This window comes from Rhyacophila brunnea, unplaced genomic scaffold (assembly GCF_057557595.1).
Source record: "Rhyacophila brunnea isolate RB1 unplaced genomic scaffold, BYU_Rbru_1.0 scaffold_4, whole genome shotgun sequence".
In the NCBI taxonomy this organism is placed as follows: domain Eukaryota; kingdom Metazoa; phylum Arthropoda; class Insecta; order Trichoptera; family Rhyacophilidae; genus Rhyacophila; species Rhyacophila brunnea.
Window position 1 is genome coordinate 2,344,224 of NW_028233068.1, and position 26,851 is coordinate 2,371,074.

Below are 26,851 nucleotides of genomic sequence, written 5' to 3' on the forward strand. Positions count from 1 at the left end.
AGTTTACCCACCGAAAATATTATTAATAGAAACACTATGATTGTAAGCTATTAATTATTTGCACCATGAGTAGGTACTTTAGTGTATTAACTCCAAGAGTATAGTTTTGAGATATCAACGTTTGAAGTAACAAATCTTTATCTGTAATATTGCGGTAAGTTTAAGAACTTCGGATGAGTTTAATACTTTAGTAAATCAATTCAAAATAAAACACTATTGCACCAAAATATACATCACATTGATGCATTACCATAGCACCAAAACTATACATCACATTAATGCATTGCCATAGTACCCATATCTAAATAATATAGTAAAGCAGTCAACTTCTTAAAATATTTTCAAAATACTTTAGTGAAGTACATAACTCAATTACAATGCATTTCACATTTTGTTTGAGTTACTACGTTAAAGCAATACACAAAGAAAAAAAATCCGAATGAAACCGCTGATAATTTTTGACTTAATACACTAAATTACGCATGGTGCGAATTGTTTTATTTTATTACTCGATATTATTTTGGTGATCTAAAAATAATATTTTGGTTAAATAATTAGATAATATTATAAAGAAATCCAAGGAGCAGAACTAACCTGCCATTGGTGATGCCAATTGGGAGGGCAATAACTCTGTTCAACCAAATCGCTTCAGATGTTGATATATTCCACTTACGTGAGGATGAGTATAGGTCGACGTTGTTTTAAAAATTCTTAAAATATGGTCTGCTTAGTTCATTCGGTGTACTCCCTTCTATCTAATTTATATTTTTTTTGTATTTACACTATTCTACTTTTTAATTTATATATATCATATCGACCATATCCGAACCTAATAAGATCATATGGGCCTCCACAGAGTGGAGATTTTTGTATTAACAGATTTTTGTTTTTACGAGAAATGGTTGTTAGCCACTTGCTCAACCTATTAGGTCCATACTCTGACTATACACAAATTGAAAAATAATATGGGTACTTGCCAGACCCAGGATTCGAACCTGAGAACCACGACGTTACAGGCCGACGCTTCAGCCGTGCGGCCATCGTAGGCGTTTTTTAAATTTAATAACTTAATACTGATCTATTTATTTTTTATATAATACAGTTTTAATTATATTTCTTTGTTTCTAAATGTCATGCTGTGTACGTCTTAAATTAATAATTTGTAATGTTCACTATATGTAAAAATAAATAAAAATTGAATATGTGAATAGAGCCTACTGGAGTTGATAAAATTCCGACATCATTTGTTGATTGGTTTTGCATGGTTTTATGTTCGGAAAGATAAACAAATGATACGACATTAATGAAAACCGGACACGTTTTTAACGTCTACCTAATTTCGGAATAGCTAATTTTATAACTATGAGCTTTGTAAGTTTGAAAAAGTTTGTAAGTCCTGTACCCATAATTTCTCAGCACTCTATCTCAGTGCTCTATCTATATTATATTATATTGTATTATGTCCACTAAATTTTATAATCGTTACGCACATAGTGTATTAATACTATTGATAGTCAACAAACGTGATTCACGCACACAAACATAAATTGACACAACATTGAATCAAAAACTCAAACAAATTAAACGTCATCGTACAGCATGTCAGGCAAAGAACCAATGATTTTGCCAAAATAAAAAGAACCGTAAATATTGGGTGTATTTGTAAATTAGAGATAATACTATTGCTACACAACATGCATCTATTATTGATGCAAGGGTATTTTTTTAGCTATTTAAACCAACATAATATACTATTATTTATTTTGTTCCGTAGTTATCGTGTCGTGTGCCACAGCTGATGTCAGCCGAAAGTAACAAGCACGCCACGTCGCTACCAATTTAGTTACAAGCGTAAACTATTTTTTTTTATCATAAATAACAATGTTTAGTAAACTCTGTGTGTCCTGGTACATTGGGTTACATGTGTTATGTGAGTGTCAACTAAATTAGATGAATAAAATTGACATGTTGCTGTTGCGTTGAGTCTGTAAGTGCGAGCCCGTGCACAGTTTACAAAAAGATATTATTATGTCGTCGATATTTCTCAATTTTTTGAAGTTATAATAATTATTCAAAGAAACGTATAATTAGTCTGACGCTTAAAATTCTTTCAAAGAACGCCAATGTATTTTCTTTCTGTATTGAAAGAGTAATAACGAAATATATTGACTTGAAAATAGCTAAGCACTATCGCTGTAGAATTCTTTCAGTCAGTATTGCCTTAAAACTGTCAGTTGAGTTTTCTGTCAGTTACTTTATTGACAAGGATGACTGTTTCATTGCTATGTGACGCGAATGTCTCATTTTCAAAACCAATATCTGTATCAATTACTCAGTTTCTTGTATGGGTTTGAAGCAAGTTTGTGGGAAGTATTATAGTAACATCTGTTTACATTTTACATTATATTGATAAAACATGTGTTGACTGTCATAACGTTATGTCATGACACACCATTATAATCTATTTATTAAGTATATGGATTAATTTAAGTATTCCACAATGATGAGTTATTTATGTTTAAAAAGTCCTAATTATAACGTATATTAATTATTATTTGTATGTACTCTTATTGCACAATACCACCCAAGATTAATAATAATATAAAACGATTTACAGGTCAGAAATCGGAGAAAACCTTGATGTATAAAGATGGGGGCCAAACGTATGAAAGTGTTGGTAAAAAATTAACACTAGGCCACCAATTTTCATACAAATCGTAGACAGGCGGATATGCACATATTATTTTGACCATGTTCGATCCTAATAAGATCATATGGGCCTCTACAGGGTGGAGGTTTGTATTAATATATTTAGTTTTTACGAGAAATGGAAGTCAGCCACTTGTTCAACCTATTAAGCCCATTCCCTGACTCAGACACAAATTGAAAAACAATAATTATGTGTATTTGCCAGACCCAGGATTCGAACCTGGGACCCACGACGCTAATTACAAATTAACTCGCCAAAGCATGTATCTCGCGTCAGGCCACGGACGAATATATTCGCGGGTTTTTGTAAACGTCATAACTTCTGAATAAACATTCTGTGTACCTATATTTTCTAAACAATATTTATCATTTTAGTGTGAAAATATTCACGATAAACTTGATAAACATGTTGTCTTGCTAAGTTTTCACAAATATTTATCATTCCGTTCCTATTTCATGTTTTTTAAAGGATTTATTTTATTCCGAAAATAGCTGGCCTACAAAGTGTACACCTAGTAAAAATTGGCTGGCAGTAATAAGGTTAAGGCCGCGCGGTCATCAAGGGTGTTATAAAAATGACATTAACGCCTAACTGGAACTTGCATATTTTTGAAAGGGAATCAGAGAATGCTCCATTTGGTAGGAGATTCATCATCTTTGGGATAAATAAAGAAAACATTTTATTATGATTGCAAAGTAGAAACGGAGTGAAATCGACTGGAGTGTTGAACTATTTTGAAAGGAACGTTTACTGATGAAGATTTATGGACCCATCCAGGTAAGGGGTGACTGGAGAAGAATACACAATGGAAAGGCGTAGAACATAAACACTGCACCCTTAGGCTTCGGCCACATAGGCAGGTGCCTTGCTTGGTGACTACGTGCTAGGTGACATATACTAGTGAACGAACGCACACTGTTCTATCGCAGTGGCCACACTGCACGTTTCGCGCCTCGCTACGTGATTATGACTCACCTCGTGAGTCTCCCGGCGAACAAACGTGTTGGTTATTTTTATTGTGTCACCTAGTGATTTTGGCATTGTCTATGGATTTTGCAAGATGGCGGATGTTTCTTCAGTATGACAAACTTCAAACACCGTATATTTTGAGGTTATGCATAATGACGCATGGGATGAATGCATCCAACAAGTTCGAATTTGAGACTTTCGAAATTTGAAACTTAAATTCTCTGTGAGAAGTAGTTTTCTGGTTAGTTTTGAGAATAACATATCGTTGTTGACTTGAGCGCTCCCAAATGTCAAATGAATTTGTACCTAAGCACGTAGCTAGCCTGCAATTTGGCAGCAGTGTTTTTAGTAGACAAGCATAGCATTTAGCTCAGGACTAGCAAAGCACCTGCCTATGTGGCCGATGCCTTAGTGACTCTCCATATATATTATTAATCTGCCCAGGTTGTAAGGACATGGCCACCAAAACCATTCCGAAAATATTCATTACCTAACACCCAGGCGGGAAGTGATAGATTAAGGCGATACATCAGTAAAAGGGCAAATAATTTTCAACTATAGGCGCGACGAAATTTTGGACTCGCTGCTATTCGGAGAGAGAACGTCGAGCTGGGAATACGTCAATTTGTTTCGTGATGGCGACGGGGGTATTAATTCTTAAATCGTGAAAAGATGACTAAAAACGTTACCCATTTAGTTGAAAAAGAAAACAAGTCAGTGAATATATTATTATTGTTACTAATAGAATAATAAACAGAAAATTAAATGGACGCATGTTGGATTTATATGACAAATTATATTTCGTTTGGCATTTTCAATTTTCAATTTTTTTTTTTAACATATTGTGGACATTACAAATTATAAGTTTAAGACGTTCACAACATGACATTTAGAAACAAAGATATATAAATATAACAGTATTACATAAAAAAAGAGATATATCAGTAGATGAATTAGATAGGTACAAGGAAGTACACCGGATGAGTTAAGCAGACCCTATTTTAAGAATTTATAAAACAACATCCACCTTAACTCATTCTCACGTAGGTGGAATATATCAACACCCGAAGCAATTTCGTTGAACATAGTTATCACTCTCCCAATTGGCATTACCAGTGGCAGGTTGGTTCTGCACCTTGGGAGAATAAACAACTGATGGTCTCTATTTCTAAGATAGTTATCAGGGACACACAGGTCAACACTGCCCAGAATGGCAGAGTTCTCATTTATACCTTGTATAAGTCGAAAAAAATACGTAGCTAAATAAAGATTTCTTCTAAATTGCAGACTGCAGTATGTAAGCATGCATAAGAGAAAGTCAGTTGGATAAAGCCACGGATAGTATCCATACAACCTCAAGTAAAGGAGTCTCAAGAATTTATTCTGTACCCTCTCCACCATAAGGCCATACTTCAACTGGTGCGGTGCCTAAACAATAGACCCACTCTCAAGTCTGCTTCGAACTAAAGAATTAAATAAAAGTTTTAATACCGTAACATCTGAAAAGACCCGGGAAGTACGCATGACGAAGCCCAACATTTTAAGCGCTTTGTTACAAATGGTAACTATATGGCTAATAAATGTCAGTTTACTCTCAAACGTAATACCAAGATCCCTTACAGATGATATTCGTGACAGAACTCTGCCATGCATCGAGTATTGGAAAAACAACACTTTTGAGGCTCTGGTAAACGAATTTGAATGATTGAATGAATGATTTGCGTCATTTGAACCCGCGACCCGCAATCCGCGCATCGCCTAGCCACGATCTTTTTAGACCGTGCCTCAACTGAGGTATAGCCTTAATGGTAAATGCGTCGGAAGGATTTGGCGCGTGGAACTGGTGGTGATTGAGGTAAAAGGATGAAGAAAATGGAAGATGGAAAGGCTCAGTTTTAACTGTAGCGCCTTTTTAAAACGACTAATGCAATCATAATGCAAAGTGATTCCATGCACGTACGTGACAGAAAATTGCAATAACATATTTACGAAGGAGATATTCTTTCAAGAAGATATCACTCCATAGTAATGGGATATTAATATAAATAGGTATATTAAAACATAATATTTTCTGGTATTACAGTAAAGCCTCGTATAAGAAAAAACGTTTTCTTCGCCACAAAAGTACTTTTTTTTCATATTTTATATTAAAATATACAGTAAGTAGGTAAGTAGGCAGACGTTATTATATTAAACATATAATAAATGTTTTAAAAAGGCGTTTAAAGTGTTGCCTTGGAAAATGCTTACAAGACGAGCTGACAATTTCCTATATGTTAAGGAAAAGTGTCACGTATTAAATGACGTTACCTTTATACAGAGTGTCCTTAAAAGTCAAGGATTCGGAGAATAACTACTTATAATGTACGTTGAAATAAAAATGAGATTACAGTACCTATTATTATATTTATAGCTTTATAGTTTATGTTTATGAGAAAGTATATTTTAACCCATTTGTATATATGGAACGCTGATTTTTTTATTCATTCAATTTATCATTCGTATATAGACTGCTCGATTTAGCTATATTCTTAATAATACTTTCATAGTGATGGTTGATAAGATTTAGATAAGAGATGGTACAGAGAGTTCCAATGAAAGACAGTATTATGTCAACATTTCCCATTTTGTGAGTCGTAACTTAGTACTGCGTCGCAGAAATAATATTTCGTGTCGCGGTGGATTGAACCGTTAATTACTGTTGTTATTGAGTTTCATGGAAGGTTATTTGTAATTATATATACTGAAATATACCGGGTCTCGGTTATATCAAGCTTTACAAACATATTACAATATTATGTGGTAGGCTATGTTTAGTGCTTTTCGTATAATATTTAGCAATATATTATAACTACTTCCTAATCATGAAAGAAATTTTTCGTCAACGTTTGGATACGATAGATATATTTATATACCTAGTACTTAAGTGCATTAGCTTATAACATCGGTATAACAAATATAATATCGCCAGTAATCTATAATCCCGCTACGAAACCTTCAGTTTACTTCCTTATATTAGTCAATACATCGTGGTCAGTGTTTCTAACTAATAGTCATTCACAAAAAATGCACGATTAGATAAGAAAATAAGCTAGATGGTAGAAATGAAAGAGAAATGCTTTAAGAATAGGATCACGTCATAAAGGTATTGTGTTGTAACTTCATTGAGATTCGATCCTGGAGCCCATGGATGGGGACCCAGTATCTTAGAAGCAGTTACCCAAGACTGAGATTGCCACGTACTAAAGTGTGCGTTGACTGAGTTTAATTGGATAGGCGCACGGAGAAACAGACAATCAAATAAAATATAACAGTAATTAATAAATATTTTTTGCAATATAGTTAGCTTTTGGTTTTATACGATGAACCATCATATTCTCTATAAAATTGAAAATATCACTATATACAACATATTATTTACTCGTTGTTTTGTTTTATGTACAGTAGGTATTTATAACAGGTCGCCATGCCAATTCAAGCAAACCAAAAACGTTTATTAAACCACTGTTCATTTAAATTCCACTCGGTATAATATAATATATTATAGTCTTACCACAAAAAAGTATGGTAATTGTATAAAAAAAACTGTTAATAATTGTTCTGAATAAATAACACGTTGAGCATTCTGTACTGTAAATATAAAACACGTTTTTAAGCGTGGCTTTTTTTCTAGTCCTGTTCCTCCGCGTTTTTGTTTTCAAAGGGCCTTTTAGACGTCATTTCATTTCTATTAAAAAATTGTTTTACCTTCATTCATACAAAATAAATATTATTTTCCTAAGAAAAAAACGCTCCGAAATAACAATGGAATTTGGTTAAAAAAAAAACAATATTAGCCGTTTTCATTTAAAAAGAGAAGAGGTTAGAGAGAAAATTAAAAATGAAAAAAAGGTAACTCTTGATACACTCTTTTCGTATTATTTTTTTTAAGCAAAATAAATAGGTAATATTTTTTTTCACAATATTCAGCATTTATTTAGCGATCATTCATGCAAATTAGATAATATATTATAAAATCATACCTATATTATGAAAGATTTTTAAAATTTTCAATGATACCGATTAATTAAAATAAATGGCGACAATAATTATTATCCAGTTGTATTTTTTTACAACGTTTTTATTAGGTCGTATTCTTATTTGTCAGGTGGTTGTTTATCCAATACAAATATTGCAATCGATTTTTAACTAACTTCCCGATTAGCTAGACATTTGAAACTTTTAGAATATATCAGAACACGTTGCCAATGCATTTTTTTAATACTTTTTGCCATCTTTAAGGGGGAGACGCATGCCAGCAGAGAACCTAGCGGAAATATACGAAGCTTGCAATTTGAGATTTTTATTGACAATTTACAATTTCAACTGTATTATTTAATAAATATGTATCCGAAAACATTAAAAAGATTTTTTATTTTTTTTAAACTTAAAGATAAACTTACAATTATTGTAAAAAAATGTAATAAAATGTGAATTCGTTGCAGGGTCAAATCTTATTATTGCATTATATTTTATGGTCATAATTATCATTAAAATTTATTTTATTAAGTTTTAGATTTTATGTGGTATAGATTTTTGACTAAATCATCGTTTTAATATTTTTTATATATATTTTAAAAAACATCGATTTTTATAAAAATATAAATGTGTATAACTTGAAATCCTTTTTATTTATATCAACTCAAGCTTCAATATTGTGACCATGCCTAAAATAAAATTTGATATAAATAAAAAGGATTTCAAGTTATACACATTTATATTTTTTTAAAAATCGATGTTTTTTAAAATATATATAAAAAATATTTAAACGATGAATTAGTCAAAAATCTACACCACATAAAATCTAAAACTTAATAAACTAAATTTTAATAATAAATATGGCCATAAAATATAATGTAATAATAAGATTTGACCCTGCAACGAATTCACATTTTAATACATTTTTTACGATTGCCAGTTTATCTTTAAATTTAAAAAAAAATAAAAAATCTTTTTAGTGTTTTCAGATACATATTTATTAATTACTACAGTTGAAATTGTAAATTATCAAAAAAAATCTCAAATTGCAAGCTTCGTGTTTTTCCGTTAGGTGCCTCTTTTTGCCTCTGATAGTATAAGCATCCCCCTTAAGTAGAATTGAATTCATTTTCAGTTAATTCTGTTTTGTATGAAAAGTTATTTGGGAAGAAATCCGTAATCCAATCCACTATTATTGGTTGCTAGGGGTCTGAGGTCCTAGCAACTAAATTATTAATATATACGTACGTTACTATGGAAATCAATATGAAATGTCAAAATGACACTTCAGTATTATTTCTATCAAGTACAACTTTTTTTGATCATTTAAGCTGGTCAAGTCAAGTTTATATAATTCTACAGAAAATTTAAAAACGTTGTATATAAAAAATTATTTTTATCTTGTAATTATTCATATAATATTTTTTTTTTTTAAATTATTAGCTGATAGAAATAGGCATATTGTTCGAATTTCAAAATACAATACAAGGAAAATAGATTAACTATTTACTTGTGAGCCAAAATAACGTCGTCTAGTACGAATATTGAACGAACTTATCAGTACTTGGAAATACACAATTCATAGATATGTGTATACTTTTTTATATTTGAGAGATAATTATTTAAACAACATTCTTTTCATTCAATAGTAAAATTTGACATGTATCAGAATTTTACTTTTGAGTTTTGAGAAATATAATGTCTTATAGGTAGTACATATGACTTTAAAGCGTCAATTACATTGAGCTTCTTTACGAGCTGTTTATTGGCGAATTTACAATCTGCCTGTAAAGTCGCCCAGTGTAATCATCGAAAAAGCTAATAAGCAGGTTGTAAACACTCTACCGAGAAAAGTTGAAAGCCGGTCAACTTTACACGCTACACGCCGGCGTGTGGGCCTACTGCGTCTGCGCAGTAGAGCGCAGTACCAACCTCCCGGTAAAAAAACGAACTTCGTTCTGTCAAAATAGTCGTTGGCTTATGACTTCTCAGCGAATGGAAAATTGTGTGTAATCATCAAATCGCAGTAGCTGAATCGCCCGCTTTTAAATTCGCCAATAAACAGCACGTAAAGAAGCTCAATGTAATTGATGCTTAAGAGATATTTTGAGTTGGCGAGCGATTGTAGACTTTATTTATTATGTAGATCGTTGTCATTGGAAAACTCTATAGGTACTTCTATATTCGAAAACCACGGTATGAAATTGGAGAAATCTCGCCCCATCATTATTTTGTTTGAGCGTACAGATGAATCCGTAATCGATTTTTAATTCAACATACAATTATTATCACCATGCATTTTATGAAGGAAAATATACCTTTGACATGTGTGTCACATTGGATAATAAATGAGGCTACTCCAAATTTAAATCTGAAAACATTGCTACGTTATTTAAAAAAAAATGTTGAGAAACTATTCTCAATCAGTTCAATTATTGATACACACATTTATTTAGGGTGCATTATGGATCGTGAGTTGTTTCATAAAAGTTTTGTAACGTTTCTTAGTAACGCACAGCCCATAAAGGATGAAGACAAATTTTCGTCCCCTTATTGCAGAACTAGCCTAACTGATTTTTGGACATTTTACAGGAGAGCACTTTTAAACTTTATTTCGTCATTAATTTGAAAACTGTAAATATAAAAAAGATGATTTAAATATATGATAATGCATTGGTTAAATGCTTTGTTTATGTGAAAAAAAAAATACCAAAAAGTATATTCCGTCACATATTTTATGCAGATAGGCTATTTTTGCACTACAGTATTTGAAATCAGCACTATCTTATTTGAGTTAAGCTTGTTCTGCATAACTATTAGGATATAGTTGTACTACAATAATTCAGATCAGAACTATCTTAATTGAGTTAAGGTATTTGAACGCGAACATAAGGCAATAAAAAATGGTACCTTAAGCGCATTAGGAAGTTAGGCTAAATTTGTATAGCACTACAAAATAAAAATTAAATCTCACGACATAGTTTTTTTATTCACAAAATCTACCAAACACTTCAATGAACATGGGTACTTATAATACTCGTATACTGTAGTTATTAATGAAAGTTAAAGTTCAAGAAGTTATATAAATGAAAAGGCAATAAAACCTATTACTCATAAGCACTATTTTTAATTTAATCACTGTCGGTTTCATCCCTATTCACTTCTTGTGATGAGGTGATCAGTCCTGTATAGAAAGAATGGTAGTCAACAGGGATTATTTTCTCCCGGCAAAGATACATTAGGTCACAATGTTTTAGCTTAGCTATTGGTATGACCGAACTTCTTACTGGCATCAATTTGAAGTCAGTTATCTTTTGAATTAGTGGTCCACGGCTACGCTCAGCTTTATTTACTGGTGCAGGCGAATCTTCAAAGTTGTACTCGATTTGGAGTGTGTGTGGATTTTCTGGCATTACTGAGATTCGTTTTATCTTTTGCCAAGAAAATTTGATTCCACGTTCATCCTAATCCCAATTTTTGGTTGTTGATTTCAAGCAATGTAGGCGTAGGGTCTCTTCCTATATGCTGATCGTGCTATTGAATACCACTAGCTCGGTGAATATACTGGTATTTTCTTGGCAGCCCTTTCAATAACACTATGAATCGAATCAACTTCATTCTGCGTGTGACCTTTTTCTGAAAAGATATGTGTTATTTTACAAGAGAAATTGGCCGCACAGAACATGTATATACAGTACATGAAATGGATACAATTTTTTCCAGCACGATTATCTGAAAAAAATATGAATTCTTTTATCCCTTCCGATACCTGTTGTTTGATGAAATCAAAGACACAGCTTCCAAATTTCACACACTCCTCTCATTCCAATTGATCCATGCCACATAAAACAATGATCTTGTTGTGATCCTAGATCATGAATACTGAGATTGTATGTGGCATACTTTCGTTTATGTTTATAGTATAGTTGTGCGGCTTCTGCTCAGGGATTTGTAAGACTTGTTGCGCAATAGGAACGTTTTATTTAAGTTTGCCTGCTCCTTGACATTTATTTTAACTTTCTGGTAATTTCTTTATTTTTTAAATGAGTATCATAATATTCTGCTTTCATAATATATTTTTCTTCATTACTGCTCTGCTCATATTTCAAGAAAAAGTCACACTGGTCCTTCTTCGGAGTAAAGAATAATTAAATTCATTACAAAAGGTGGCCGCGCGGCATAAGCGTTGGACTATCACGCTGTGGGTCTCAGGTTCGAATCCTGGGTCTGGCAAGTACACATATTGTTTTTCAGTTTGTGTGTGAGTCAGGGTATGGACCTAATAGGTTGAGCAAGTGGCTGACACCCATTTCTCGTAAAAAACAAAAAAAAAAAAATATGTAGGTACATTGAAGCAATGGCTACTGTCAAGCTTTTTCCTTCGTAGTCCTTTTTATATAGGTCAAACATCTTTGTTATATTTAATGCTGCATCCAAGTACTGCTTCATGGTCTTTTTTCGGCAATAATGGCTGCTTACTGTAGAAAAGCTGTTAATGTGATCCCTCACGTTTTGCTTCATGTGGTCGCTTACCGCAAATATCCTCTGCGACCCTCTGCTGTCATCAGCAACCGTGCTTGAATTAAGGTGGTATGAATTCTTTGCAGCAGTCGTAACCATTTGATAACGTATGCTCAATGTGTTTAAAAACAATTGGCATATTTTAATCTTGTTAAGATCTTCTGAAAGAAAATTTGAGTTGTCAGTCATTTTACGATGACTTCTTTCTCGACCTTCACTTATATCAATTGTAGTTCTTTTTTTTTTATTAAATTCAACGAAGCGGTTCACGTTGATTATTTATATCACCTAAATTCCAAAACTGATGAAATATTGCAACCCTCTGTTCTTGGGTAATTTTTATAGAACAACCAAATTTGCATGTTTGAGGAGAGGGTTCCTTCATTTGACGCTCACATATTACATTGTTTTTCCAGTTTATAAATTCGTTTCCAGAATTTCGCTACTTTTTTATTACATTTCTGCGCCACAGAGCTTCATTACGATGTCTTTTCCTAGTCTTTTTTTCCCTGCTTGACTTGAGTTATACACCTCTAGGACAGTTGCTGAAAGTCGATTTACAATATTACCAATACCATTTGATGAGTTTTCATCACTGTGTGATGATAGTGAATGCTGTGGTGGTTCATAGTCTGCTACACTGTCGGTAGAAAATGGGTCCACTTTCCCATCATTATCAAAGGAATCAGATGTCGAAAGAACCTCTTGATCACCCATAAAATTATTGCAAACCTTGTCGATGATTATAGAGTCTGAAAATATATACATCATTGAGCTAATGTGCGGGATAGAAGCAAATTGCAGTTCTTATTTCAGTCAAGAAAGTGTTTATTTTTGTTGTAAAAGTGAACAATAAAACTCATAATTACCTCGTTGTTCTAATGTAATGTGGGCCACTGTGGCACTGATTTCTCCTTCGTTATTTGGAGTCAGCGGGATCAATCGATTTGGTGTTGATTGAACTCCAGTCATGCCACTGATCTCGGTAGAAAATGTGTTAACTATCTCATCATCATCAACCGAATTAGATGTGGAAGGAGGCACTAGATGGTCCATAGAATAATTGCAATACTTGTCGGTAATTACAGCATCAGCGTAATTACGTTGGCAGTTGACATTGACAGCAAACTAGTACAAATAAATCCTAACTGCAATAGAAAGAGGCGATATTGCCAACGTGTAGGTGTACTTTTGCGTGCAGAACTAGCTTAACGTCAGTTAGGCTAATTTAGTTCCAAATTATTTTTAAGATTGAATTTAGGCTTGGAATGATCTAAGCTGATAACTTTTTTTATATTGATAATTCAGATACGCCTGTTCGGACTCCAAATAGAGAATCAAAAAAGGAATTTTTCTATCAAATAAAAAAAAAATCACAAAAAATCAGTTAGGCTAGTTCTGCAATAAGGGGACGAAATGACCTGCCACTGGTCCAAAAAAAAACTATTTTAGTAAACTAATCTTAATAAATTTCTTTTTTCTACAAAATCTTGTCCATTTATTGTGTTGGGCATTTTCATAAGTGAACAATTATTATGTTAAAATTAGTGATCCTGGCTGGACGTTTAACAGTAAAAATTAATTAAGTACTTGTTCAATAATAAATATAGTTCTAAAATAAGATCAATGTACCAATTTTCGTTTGGATTCGTTTTATTAACATTAAAATCAAAATGGTGGATATGGTTTATGTTGAAATTTTAAAGACATGCTGTCTAACTGTTTCAAAATATCAACATTAGAATTCTCTTGAAATTAAAACTTTCAATTAACCGGAAAACCCTCACCTATCCATTGTTTTTCCAGAATTTTCAGAGGCTATGACGTTGAAAAGGAATTTAATCTAGCTGTCAAGCTTATTCACTACATCTATGTGCCAAATTTATAAATAATAGGTACGAATTGAGACTGAACTTTGTATTTCAGTTTACAATTACGTTTATGATTTCAAATTTTAGAAAAGTCGATGTGAATAAAAAGGATTTCAAGTTATCGATATAATTTTTTTTTGGAAAAAATTACCCATTACGTATACTTACCTATATTAATTTAAAAAAAAAACTATAAATACGAGAAAATTTAATAAACTAAATTTTAATGATAAACAAAACCATAACTAATTCTAATATAATATGAAAATAATGGGATCCTTTAATTCACATTTCATGTTAACATAATTATTTTTCTTTTCAATGTTTTTAAAATACTTACTAAAATTAATGTAAATTATGAATAAATTGTCTAGTATTCAGCTAGGTCTACCTCTGGTAGATTGAATATCGCATTAATTTATTGGAAAACTTAGTTACATAATTGAACAGTTAATCGGAGCAAATTATGATGCTAAAAATAGTTACCGATAATATCGTGACGCTTCGATATAATGTAACACATATTATGAATGATTTTAAAAATTTATATATTATTATGTTATAATTACATATTATATTGTATTAGACTGTATAACAATATTTTATATTTTGTTTGAATTAATCGCAGTCACCAAGAAATCACTTCTCCCTCTTACATAATATTCTAATAAAATAGAAGATATGTAATATATAAATATTTATTTACTAAAAATATCAATTTTTATGCAAGTGTGGAAACAAAAATAAAATATTTTCATTGCGGATTGAAAGAGCTTCTGAATTCTAACCAAATACCTATATCTAATAATGACCATCTAAAGAAAAGAAACCTCTACTAAAGTTATATAAAATATTAAAATAAGCATAGATATACAATATTAGCTTAAGTACATAAATACATAATATTAGATAGGTACTTTAAAAATGTTCACTTACATTGTCGAAACAAGATGAAAAGTTAGCGCTGTGTACAGATATCGCACATTTTCCATAAAACAACCTCACTACTAATTTTCAGCGATTTATCCTGTTAACAAAAAGAGAAAAAACACATTTTTTATAACTGCCCCACATTATGAAACCTACAAGGGAGTAAATTATAGAAAAAAATAGACAAAAACAGTTCGTACCCGAAAAAATATTTTAAAAGTCAATTTTTTTAGGAAAATTATCAAAACTTATTTTTTTTTAATTGGGTAAGCATTCAAAAAATACTAAAACGTTTTTTATAACAAAACAATTATATTTTATAATTTACGGTATGGTTACGAATTTCGGCCTCCAATTTCAAATGAGGCTTTTTATCCACTAGGTAGGTACTATTTACAATTATTGGTGAAACTTACATTATAATTATTATTGCAATATATTAGTCGTTCAATAGATATATAAACCACAAAAATCTAAAAAAGTAATTAATTTATTGATAATTGTGAATGTATATATTTCCATAATATGTACTGCGTAATATCCACCCATCAGTAGTTGAAAATATAGCCTTACAATCAGTGACGGCTCGTGGATATTATATCTGGGGGTGCTGCGGTTGATTAAAAATAAAAAAAATGTTTATTATTAACATCAAAATTATTAAAAATTAAACATAAGATGTGTTTTTATTTCATTATAAAATTGATTCTACTGTCGTTTTTTCCTTGAAAGAAGGTCTATCACCTTTTAGTTGATCTCGAAAGCTGTCGCGTCGCGTTCAGACCCGCTGTACCCGACAACGTTCGCAACACAAAATACTGCCAGAGTGGCTGTACCATACTAAGCTCCTAGCTGCGTGCTCCGCTCCCCGCGCCCTCCTTCGCTCATTCGAGCATATTCCATTGAAAATGGCACTGCATAAAATCACGCGATGCGTCACTCTCTGATATTAGTATCGCGGTGTATGATAATTATTGGATGTATCGGTGTGCGGGCGAGCTCAACACGCTTAAATAATATTGATATTTTCATATAATATATAAAAAATTATGTATATTATAATATTCCATTTTTCTCAATTTGCTTGGGGGTGCTGCAGTTCCGCAGTGCATATAGACGAGCCGCCACTGCTTACAATAAAATGTACCTATGTCGATGAATTGTTTGTATTTAAATAATTAGCGGAAAACAACGAACCGCTGACGCTTTTGAATTTGAAATGCGAATAAAAACAAAAGAAGGAGTTCCCGCCAGAAAACAATGGACGGTCGAAAAAAAAAACAATAAAACAAAATGGCGGCGCATTTGAATTTTTGAAATCGTGAAAAGCGTTCGACGGAAGGAGAGTGCATATTTCATCTGTCAAACTAAACACGTGATTTATTCCCTTTGGGTCGGACAGACTGGGTTTGTAAATAAACCTGATGTGGTGAAATCCGGGAGATGTGCCCATTTTACGGCGAGCGAATCGACATTACAATATTATATAGGTAGGTACATCGTACATCAAATTACTGTCTCTCAAAGTGAGAGTATAATAAAATAAATGGTTCTCCATTTAATCACGTAATAATTAAGCGTAAAATCACTCTTAGAGCTATTATAAATATTAATATTTAATTGATGTAATAACTAATGATGTAAGTATCCATATTCCATAGGTAAACTATATTCTATGTATTATTATAACTATGACTACTATTAGAATTATTATATATTATTGAACCGTTGAAGTACATAAATTATTATGAAATTTCATAGAACTAATTTTATAGAACCCAATTAGGTATAGGTATGTTTTAAATTTACTTCGTTCAGATACTGAACTAACAGAATGTATCAATCGCAAAATAATATTTTGAAAAACACAATGGATTGTTATACAAAGAGTTTCGAACCGTTATTTTTTTCGGATTTCATTCCGGTTCAAGTAAATATATTATATTATATCGGATCGGTTCCGGTTTTCGGTTCAGCTCCGAGTGATTAATTTTTATATGTATTTAAAAATGTAAGTATCATAATTTAGAACATTTATTTTCATAATTACAAGAATTATGCCGAGATGCGCCACACGACGTGAATGTCCGTCCAAGGGCCAAGACCCAAGACATAAGACGTGTTGCGTAAGAACATGTAATTGCGCGTGTTTGAACATGTACCGAACCGAAAAGAACCGATATTTTTTTCCAGTTCGGTTTGGGTTTTCCTTCCAACTAAAATAACGGTTTTTTCCGGTTTTTGGTTCAGTTCCGGTTCGAAACCCTGGTTATAAACGTTAATTTTTATTTACATATTATCAACAAACTGAAGTTGCCACATAGGGATTTTCCAATCTCAATTTGCATCACTCACTTTACCATAAAATTAGAATTATGTATTAATATTTATACATTATATTTTTATTCAACGAATAGTTCACAAGATTTAACAGAATATAACATTATATATTGAACATACATAATTTGAAACACGTCACCTTTTAGGAAAGATTTTTTTAAAATACGTTTTTTCTAGTACCTACCTACCTACCTAAGTAAAATCTGAGGTGTTTCAAATTATGTAGGTATGTAAAATTAATTAGGTACTTAGTTTAAAAATTAGCTTTTTAAAATGATAACTTATTTTACATCCCTTACAATTAATTATGGGATTGAAATATTTATGGGATTTAAAACAAACGAGAAGATTTCCTTCAATTATAATTTTATCAAAGTCGAAAGGACCTTTTATAGTTGTAAGACAAAACTTCGTGATTCTCAATAAGCATTGCAATATTTTACTAAATTAATTAACGTTTATAATTAAAATAAAAAAAACTTTTCTTCTTCTACAAAAAATAGCATTTACATCTCGGAATCGTCGGGCCACATTGGCACACTTGCACCAAATTTATTTTTCCCGTCTATTTGACCCTTGTAGTTTAAAAAGTGGCAACACTACTACACTGGAAGGAAAAAGAATGTCTGGCGCGAAAACTTTACGACATGCCGGCTGAGAGTTTTCAGTTTTTCAAGTTGGCACTAGTACGCCACCTTGTCAGAAACAAACGAAGTTTGTCAGGACTCATACCTACCATCGTACATGTTACAAAACTTATAGAATGTACGAAAAAGGTACCTAGTATACTGTGTCTTGATGATCATATTATTCGTAATATATCAAATAGTTGATACGATAAATCACGTAGTGATTATTTAGTTTGTGAAAGGATACATTAGGATACAAGTAGGGTTGAAAATAAATGTAACAAAGACTAAAGTCATGTTCAACTGCTTTGCAGGCCAAAAAGAGATCGTCATCGATGGCACTCAGCTCTAACAGGTAAAAAACTACATCTTTCTGGGACAAAGAGTGTCTATAGATGGATGTATATTTGATGAAATTGTTCGCAGAGTAAAGCTAGGCTGGAGTGCTTTTGGCCGCCTGAATAATGTCTTCAAAAGTAACCTTCCACTGTGCCTAAAGCGCAAAGTGTTCAACCAGTGTGTGCTTCCCGTAATCACACATGCGTGTGCAACATGGACCCTAAGTAAAAGAGAGATCCAGAAACTTAGAGTAGCATAACGCGGTATGAAGAGGTGCATGCTGGGCATAACGCGAAAGGACAAAAAGAGGAATGAGTGGATAAGAAAGCAGACAAGGGTTTCCGATGTAATATAGTTCATTAAAAGCCTCAAATGGAGATGTGCTGGACACATTGCTAGAAGAAAAGACAATCGCTGGACGAATTTAGTCATCCGATGGTATCCAAGAGGTACAAAACGTCCGCAAGGTAGACCTAGAGGCCGCTGGATCGATGAAATGATAAAGTTCTGCGGAAGTACGTGGCAACGCAACGCACAAGACCGAGAGAAGTGGAAGCAGCTTGAAGAGGCCTTCATCCAGCAGTGGATAGATTCAAGCTGATGATGATGATATTACAGTCCAGTTATTTACGACTTTTATAAAAATATTAAAAACACTATGACGTATCATTTTAAATATTAATATTTATAATAGTGTTACTTACCATTGGTGTATTAAGATGCCGAAAGGCGAACCCGGGTCGCAAAAAACAACTCGAATGAAATAAGTAGTACGAAACTTAAATCCATTATAAATTTTCATCTTTATTGATTTATTACGTGACGTTTTATTTCCTGTCTTTTCGTTAATTTGATAAAATCAAATAAACCTCTGGACGTAAAGTTATGCATAAATAATACAAAAGAGATCGATTTTTAAGTAATGAAATAATATTTAGATGATTTTGAAAATACTTGAAGTAGGTAGGTACTAGTATAATATCATCACAAAAAATACTTACATATTATTTCCTAAATGCAAAATATATGTTTTTTTGTTGAAAAATTTGTGGGTGTTAAGGAAATACTAAAATGGGTTTTTGATATTCGTTTTATGGCCTAGCGCGAGGCAATGCCAATAGAACACGCTTTTTGTTTTTCCAAAAGTAAAAAATTAAATCTGGCAGAAATTTCAAATATCTTGGCTGGCGGCGGTAGCCGTTGGCATCTGAATGATTCACATTTTTGGCGTTAAAATGATATTATACTTACCTATTTAAAAAAAATACTATAAATTATGAAGCGAAGTTATGAATTTTATTACTTTGGTATGATAATAATATCACAATCAACCACAACCATGGTTTACGGACCCACGTCGTTCGAAATTTAAAATAACATCACTTATTCCAGAATATAGACAATATTATAGGGATGGTTTTTTTTATCTTGGCAATTTATGTGTTATGTTAACTGAAAAAAAGGTCTATAAAAATTAATAAACTATTGAAATGTAGTAATCATATCAGTAACGAAGGGTGGAAGTAGGCTGTTAAGATCCGCTATAAATAGTGCACATTAAACTTTGTTAGTCATACGTATTTGTTTTTAAAGAACAAAGACTACAATTTACAGATGGTGTTGGTTAGTTTTTAATAATCAATTTAACCCTGCCTAAAACAGATCATAATAATTTTGGTATATTTTGGGCGATAAAACAAAATTTTGCACACCTTTTCATTCATACTTATTTGTTTTCGTTGGATTAAGAATATATATTACACATATTGATGATTCATTTATTTAAATTAAGCCTTGACAAAACCAAACTATAATAGAAAAAAATATTATTTAATCTATAAAATATCCAATGTTATGTATGATATAATTGCTTAGATATTTTATAGATAGACGAGTATTTTTTTTACTATTATCTAGTATGGTTTGGTTTTCACTAAATTGTAGTCTGAAAACGCATGCTTGACAAAGTTTAATGTGCACTATTTATGGCGGATATTAACATCCTACTTCCACCTTTCGCCACTGAATCATACCTATAAGTATGGTATTGAAATTAAAAAATATTTTTTGAAAATACATAGGAAAAGTATGACTTCATCAATTATTTACAACTTTTCCTTACTTTTTCCATTTTCCAAAAAAATTAAAATAATAAAAAAAAACTTAAAATTCGCATGAACCTTCATTGCAGTTCCAATTAAAAAACATTATTTTGAAGTCAACGATAGATGAACAAGACAAATGGAAATAGCGATGCTATCTTTTCCATTACGCACTGAAAAAAAATGTTGTTATCAATTTAATTATATTCTATAGGAACCACTACATTGATAAGACAATGCAATAATAAGAATTTAAATATATTTATACATAATATTCATTATAGTTTTTAATAATTTTTAATGTATTTAAAAAAATCAAGTATATTTAATATATCTTTTTAAATAATACAATAAATTGACTCTGGATATAATATTATTATGTTGGTATTAGGCATAGGCGTGCATTTTGTATTTAAAATCCACACCTATCTTGATAAAACTACACAGGTGATAAAAAGCCTCCAGGAAAATCTGAAAAACGTATAAACAAGATGGCGTTGGCTAATTTTGACAGCTGGAAGTTTAATACAGACAGATCACGTGATTAGCGGAGCTATGTACCGAAAGAGCGTGATAATGGACGGTATTTACCTCATATTTGAGTTAAATTTTGATGCTTAGGTGTATCCAGTTATTATTTTAAATTAAACCTGGCACACTGGGAATTTTCCCGCATTTTTTGCTCATTAATAACATTCGAATGCAGCCGCAACTACCTACTATAATGTTTTGATTTAAATAAATTGATACGTAGGTATAAATTTCTAAGTCCCGAAGTTGTTGTTGTAGGTACCAAAAAGATAATATCTATATTCTCTATTTCCTGAAGCTCAATAAACGAAATCAGTAACTTACAAACTGAAAATGATGATATGATTGATATTTGTATACAACGTAGCAATAGAAAACACTAATTTCTTTATCAATAACTAACGAATTGAACGTGTAATTGAATATAAATATTTATATATTTGGGTAAGATATATGAGAAAAAGAGTAGTATTAAGAAATTAAAACAGGAATCGAGATGTCGATCGAGAGTAAAAATGTAATGCCTCCTTAATGTTAATATATTCCACCTACGTGAGGATGAGTATAGGTGGAAGTTGTTTTATAAATTCTTAAAATAGGGCTCATTTCAATTTATATATTTTATATTTTTTTTATAATTTCGTACATTTTACTTTACTTTTCATACTGTTTTTGTGATGCTGCATATATTTATTTCTGTGTGTTGTGAACGTCTTAAAGTTATAATTTGTAATTTTCACGGTATGTAAACAAATAAATACCTACATTTGAATATAAATTTGAATTTGATTTGAATTTAGCAACAGAGACCCCAACCCAGACCCGAGGTTAGGTATGGTTCGCTATTATATCCTCCCAATCATTTTATAATAATATGATGTGAATTTCAATGTTTGTTTGAACCCAGAATATGAATGTAATAAGTTAAGCGAATCGATAATAATTTCATTATTATATGTATTAAAATCTAATGTGGGTCTTACCCGCCAACCAGGAAGCATCTCCACTGCCCGCAATATGCCGAAAGCTACCTCCATTGTATTGATTACCCTCAGCGATGTGTAATTTTCTAGATATTCCAACCATCTTACTCGTAGTTTAGATCTCGTGATCCTCCCTTTTTCTAACAGTATATTGAAGAGGTGCCTCTTAGGTGTATCATGAGGCATGTACTATCTAATGAAGTCATCCTACTTTCTAACGTGAGACGACTAGACTCTAGAGCAGGGTTGGCAAATTTTTTTACGTACGCGTGCCAAAATTTCCCAAATATTATTTTTCAACTGTCTGACGTGCCGAGCAGTTATAACGAAAAAATATTTTTTAAAAATTCCAATAAAAAATGAATCTTTTTTAGATACCACTCAGAGAACATAGCACATGCTATATAGATTTATCACTTTTGTCAATTACGCCATACATTTCGCTCTACCAATTTTGAAATTGACTGCCAAAATTATTACTACTACTAGCTTAACCAAGTTTTTGTTCCTTATTTGGTGCAGTCATTTTTTGTAGGTAGAAATGAAATTATTTGTTAATGTGTTAATTAGTTTGGTTATTTACGCACAAATTAACACCAGAATTACTCCGATCAAATGAGACATTCTCTTGCGTGGCATTCCCCGCCGCCTGATGTGGTTAGTGCGATAATGTAATATGTGATGCATAAAGTCTAAGAACCGATCTATGCAATTATATATTTAAATTAAACGTAATGCTTAATCTTGAAAAGTAATTGCCGGTTATATTTTATACGATGCGATCTGTCATTTATTATTATTATTATATGTATTTTTTCTCTTCAAACGCGTACCATAGGTTCGCCACCACTGCTTTAGAGGATCAATATACTTATATATACACAACACATACGGTTTGTAAGTGTATTTTCACATATGCCTCCGAAAATCATACTTTTAAATATATCCAGTCATCATTTTATGACAAGGTTCAGTAATCTTATCCATATAAGCATTATGATAACTTTATTATAGTTTTCTTTGATCTAATATGCTCAATATAAGTGCTTTAAACCGTCATGAGATTTATTTGCCGGCGTAATACTTATACTTACATCTTGGTTGATGTTGTTTTGAGAAGTTATAAATTCTTCAACTTACTCAAATGCGTACCCATTAATCGTAAAAGGTGAGTAAGTTGAAGAAACAGTCACTTCTTTCTGTTAAGCCTCGATGACATTGAGCTACTTTACAAGCTGCTTGTTGGCGAATTTAAAAACGGGTGAGTCAGCTAGTGCGATTGTGATGATGACACACAAAACTTTCCACTCACTCAGAAGCCACAAGCTAGCGACTATTTTGACAGGATGTAGTTTGTTTTTTTTTACCGGGAGGTCGCCTTTATTGCTCTACTACGCAGACATGGACCGACCTACATGCCAGCGAGTAGCGTGTAAAGTAGCTCAGCTTTCAACTTTTCTCGGTAGATTTTTTACAATCTGCTTGATAGATTGTTCGATGATGACACTAGGCGAGTTTACAAGCGGATTGTAAATTCACCAACAAGCAGCTTGTAAAGTAGCTCAATGTCATCGAACCTTAAAGAAACCTCTTCGAAAGGTGACCAAGATGCATAGCAGATTGGAGATTAGATGCTGGTGACCATCCAAACGTAAAGCAATACTTTCATATTAAAATATTTTCTGTAATTAACGTAAAAATCACAATATGAAGTTGAAAATATTGTTATCAATTTACGCTAATTATGTAGTTTGGTTAAAATATTTTTTGTCAAATAATATATCTATCACCCACGTGTGCGGTATTTTTTAGCGGATATCTTGTTGACAGACATGTTTCAGGGCATCTTCTCATTTCAGTTGAATGTTGAGTATTACACGTAATGTGTCTCCGAGCCTTGACCGCCCTATTTAAAGATCAGCCGCTATTGTTGCGGATCGCAGTATGTACCTACCAAAAATTTTAAATTTCGAATTCCGAGCACGCTTGTTATGAAAATAGATAAAATGGCGGCTCTAAGCTTGACAGCTGGAAAATTTACATCGTCTTACAAATTACAAAATGTTGGTTTATAGGGGGTAAATGAGTCACATATTTGTAAAGATTCAATTGCAATAGGTATTTCAGAGCCCGCCTTCTCTATGCATTTACCAGACTTGAAAAAATCCGCATATAATGATAAAATAACGAAACTGTGTCAAAAGTCAATATCAGAATATTTATCGTTTTGCTTACTTATTACTTGCATAGTATATTAAAATCCATAAAGTTATTAAAATATAATATAAAATGGTAGGTGCATTTTTGTCAAACCAAATAATCACACAATCACTGCTAACCTTTTAATTACCACATTTAAATAACACGTTAATTATATTTAATGGCCAACGACTCCAAACGCGCCATTCGCGGTGTTAGCACTGAATGATTAACTAAATGAAATGATAATTTGAATTATGTTATGACGTTTAACAGGTCAATATGTTAATTTCAATACAATTGTGAAAAGTTACAAAAGTTTTTCGAGAGTATTATTTTAGCATCTTTATCTGAAAATGGTATACGGAAGTATCTCCGCAAAAACAAAATAGTATTTGTGTTTAGTATATAGTTTATAATGTACATGATAAATAAGTCATGTCATTAGCTGATATGTATTGTGAAATGTTTGCGCATTAGTTTGGTTTAATATATTTTTAATAATCCACAACCCATTCCATGAAATACAAATTTTATCATTTATTGTCAACATAGTTTATGTTGTACCTACTTTAAGATTGGTGACTTTATTTTATAACATAAATTACAGAAGAGAGTACATTAATTGATTATGATTATGGAAATTCAAATTCAATTATTATTTGGATAGAAGAAGTTCTTGGAGAAGTACTCTAAGTACCTAAGTAAGTAAGTAAATATTTTTTTATCATTGCAGAATGTATTTCCACCATGATTTGTCTCATCACAAAAAAGTAAAGACTAATGACAACATAAAAATAGCAGGTAAGCAATCATAATTACATTCGATCGTTTATCCGGCGAGTCGGATGGAAGAAGTAATCCGTTTAGATTTTGGGTATCACTCCACGAAATGGCGGCCGAGCGACGCTAGCCAAGATGGCCGCCGCGGGTAGATTTCGCGAGGGTTGTCAGCTGTCACAACCTGCGGGTTTCACAATCCCGGCGGAGGTTCACGGAACTTGGACGTGCGACTGGCCGGTCAGTTTGAAGAGCGAGAGGCGACTGGAGCAAGACTTGGGGACAGAAATAGACGTCAGCCTATGCCGGGCGGCGCAGGTTAATTATAGAAGCCGGTAGCTACGCGCTTTCAGTGGTTTGTTGGATAATGACGATAATACTTTGTGGAATATATTTTATTGAGGAGATGAGAATTATGTGTTATATATTTGCCACGTGGAAATGAAATATTTGTAATTCCACATCGAGGTATTCTATACGACACGCATAACTTAGGATACAGCGTATACGCATTATAAATAAAATTATACCCGATCTATGTCGCTCTACTAAATATTGTATCACGTCATGTCTATCAGTTGAAATATTGGCCCCCACATCCTGAAGCGGGCCCCCAGGATAGGATCTTTGGCGCGCCCCCCTACCAATCGCTATGCTCTAGAGTAGCATTTTCCAAATGGTGATTGAGGTAAAATGAACGGTATTTTTAGCATTTTTTATATTTTTAATACATCCACTTGAATAATTATGGAGTTGTTAAGACACACAATAATCAAAAATTTCATCGCACAAACACATATTTTTTAATGTTATAGTAAATTAGCCTCACAGGTGAATTTTCTTATTATTAAAATAAGTTTGTGGTATGTGTTTATCTGACGTATCTGGTCGACTCGCCACGCCCGGGCTCCCAGGCTAGAGTCCTGTTAGTCCTCTTCTTGTGGGGGCCATGGTTGAAATACTACAGTTTTAAAATTATTGTTCCATTTATCGATATGAAATGAACTATATAAGTGCCTATATGATATTGTATATTATATATCCAACACCAATGACTTTCATCTTCTTATAATAGGGCGCTTTAGCTCTGGGTGGACATGTACCGTGTCAAGCTGATTCCTACATTACGCTTGGTCATTCATTCTTCTTGTACAGTCTTATTACTACATTTTGACATGCAGCAGCCGAGAACCGTCTTCAAAACAAAGTTAAAGCTAACTAATGAATGAATAATTAATTGTTGTGTATAAATAGTAATCGACACTAAACATTAAAATGATACAGTAACTTATGTGGGTATATTTGAATATTTGAAAACTTTTTTCAAAACCACGAAATATTTCTAGATTTGGCCAAATAAATATATGATTTCCATTGTTAAATAATATAAGAATAGGTAGTTATATAAATTTAGCACTAGCAAAAGTTTAGAGTACCATTTTTTTTCTAAACAGGAAGATGTATTCAACTTCTTGATATTTCCCGTGAGCAGTTGGCGTTCAGCCCTATTTTTAATCTAAGATTTTCCGTCACGCTTTTGCCCAGCAGGGATCAAAAATTTTACACTCTTATTTTCTCCCAGGTTCGAATTCTGGGTCTGGTAAGACAAGTACACATATTGTTTTTCAATATGTGTGTGAGCAGGGTATGGACTTAATAGGTTGAGCAAGTGGCTGACATCCATTTCTAGTAAAAAAAATCTGTTAATACAAACCTCTACTCTGTGGAGGCCCATATGATCCTATTAGGATCGGACATGGTCGAAAAAAAAAATTTCCCGACAATATATTTTTTTAAATAAAACCTATCCTATATTCTAGAATGAGTAAATACGTATTAATAAATTATAAACATTTGGCACTTTTTGGTACTGCTTGAGATAGCTTTATTTATTCTAGTGATTTACAGGCTGCAAATATATGAGACGCTA

The 26,851-nt window shown here is 32.3% G+C and overlaps 1 protein-coding gene across 2 annotated transcripts in view; it reads right to left on the bottom strand.

Moving 5' to 3' along the window:
- Nucleotides 1-25,580, bottom strand: part of RyR (Ryanodine receptor) — a 501,624-nt gene extending 476,044 nt beyond the window's left edge. For both annotated transcript variants that reach the window (XM_085955038.1, XM_085955036.1), the window contains exons 1-2: nucleotides 24,964-25,580; nucleotides 15,025-15,115 (exon numbers count right to left, since the gene is read on the bottom strand). The gene's annotated coding sequence lies outside the window, so the exon portion shown is untranslated. The remainder of the gene's footprint in view (nucleotides 1-15,024; nucleotides 15,116-24,963) is intronic.
- Nucleotides 25,581-26,851: the final 1,271 nt, after the last annotated feature.